Source organism: Austrofundulus limnaeus, unplaced genomic scaffold (genome assembly GCF_001266775.1).
Source record: "Austrofundulus limnaeus strain Quisiro unplaced genomic scaffold, Austrofundulus_limnaeus-1.0 Scaffold13, whole genome shotgun sequence".
NCBI classification, from domain to species: Eukaryota; Metazoa; Chordata; class Actinopteri; order Cyprinodontiformes; family Rivulidae; genus Austrofundulus; species Austrofundulus limnaeus.
The window spans coordinates 1,669,323-1,671,447 of record NW_013952415.1 but is presented as its reverse complement, the minus strand read 5'-3'; positions in this window follow the sequence as shown (position 1 = coordinate 1,671,447).

Genomic DNA, 2,125 nt, shown 5'->3' with positions numbered 1-2,125 from the left:
GTAATACTTTCAGTTTAGAGAACACTAAATCAAATGAGATGATTCTTCTGTTTTTATCTGATTTAGAAGGAAAGTGGCCTGAATACATTTCTAAGTGGAACAGAGTTTTTGTCCATTCGAAGGCCCATCAGAGGACTGAGAGTCCAAGATAGTTCCTTGATAATTTGACTTGAGGTGACCCCTACATACTTTTATTTTTACTTTTTTTCAGTGAATTTGTGTCAACCGTGGCACAAAAACAGTACACCGATCAACGTGAAATTTGGCAGGACTGTAGATGAGTCCGATCTACACTGCGCTAAACAACGGTTTTACCATAGACCCCATATTTGAGGAGGGGGCTCCTTTCAAAGTGGGGGTGTCAGGATAGGCAAAAATGCNTGCTGGTTTCTTCTTTAGATTGATCTTTTTATGTTCAGTGCCCTGAGACAACACATGTTGTGACTTAACSCTATATAAATAAACTGAAYTGAATTGAATTTAAGTTCAGCTGGGAAGAGGACCTGGGTCAGACCCAGAACTCCTCTTGAACTGAAACTACCTGAAGAAGAAACATGTTTTTGTTTCCTGTTTTCCACTTCCTGTTTTGGGGTTCCACCTGGTTCTTGTTCTACAGCCACAGATAATCTGAAGCCATCGGTTCTTCCTGCTTTCTGTTCCGTCGTGCTGCCTGGTTCTTCATCATTCTTTGGCTCCTGTTTTCAGAAGTCAGCAGCTTTTTCCTGTTTGTCTCGTTCAGTCTGCTTCAGGAAACAGAACACAATGTTTCGCATAATTTCTCCCGACTGTTGCCTCGTTGTTTTAGTTTCTAACATCCTGCAGAGCCACGCTGGAGAAGTCTAACCTGCATCAAAAGTTTAAAACTGCAGCTAATTAGTTTCATTAAGTGGCTAAAATGTGAACTGAAAAAAATAGACAATTTTTTTTGCAACAATGCAATGGTACTGAAGAGCTTTAAAGTAAAAAAAAATAACAATAAACGGTAAAAAAAAACTTAAGGAAGCAGAACAATAGAAACCTGAAGTAGCAAAAAGCTACGCAAAAGTTGCAAAATGATARCTAAGACCTAAAGTTAGCACAAGTTTAAAGTTGCAAAAGACTAGCTAAATAAAACTAAAAGTGGTTAAAAGCATAAATGAGCTAAATGMTATACAGCCAAAAGTACCAAAAGGCAAGCTTAAAGGTAAAAGCAGCTAAATTATTACTAAAACAGCTAACTGTTACTGAAAACCTTAAAATAGCAAAAATGTTGGCTAAACGATAGCTAGATGCAAAAAGTAACAAAAAACTGGCTAAATGTTAAATTTATTAAAGAGCTAGCTTAAAGGGACTTCAGATTTAGGTCAAAGCTAAAATGAGCCAAAAGTACCAAAAAGCTATCTAATAGCTAAAAGTATTAAAGTTATAGCTTAAAACAGCAATGTTTTACTTAAAACCTTAAAGTAGCAAGAAGTTGGCTAAAAGCTAATCATAGATATGAGCGAAAAGTAGCAAAAGTTTGGCTAAAGTTGAAAAGTAGCTATAAGCAAAAAGTAAAGGGTTGTAAGGAAAAATAACAAAAGCARCTTCTAGCAAAACTTCTAGCTACAGGTAATAATACATTTTTTAGCTGCTACATAAATGCAGAAATTAATTAATAAATCACTGTCAGGACACTGACCAGTCACTGACGAGTCACTGTCAGGACACTGACAGGTCACTGACAGGACACTGACCAGTCACTGAAGAGTCACTGTCAGGTCACTGACAGGTTACTGACAGGACACTGTCAGGTCACTGTCAGGTCACTGACAGGTCACTGTCAGGTCACTGTCAGGACACTGACAGGTCACTGTCAGGACACTGACCAGTCACTGACGAGTCACTGTCAGGACACTGACAGGTCACTGTCAGGTCACTGACAGGTCACTGTCAGGACACTGACCAGTCACTGACGAGTCACTGTCAGGACACTGACAGGTCACTGACAGGTTACTGACAGGACACTGTCAGGTCACTGTCAGGTCACTGTCAGGACACTGACAGGACACTGACAGGTCACTGACGAGTCACTGTCAGGACACTGACAGGTCACTGACAGGTTACTGACAGGACACTGTCAGGTCACTGTCAGGTCACTGACAGG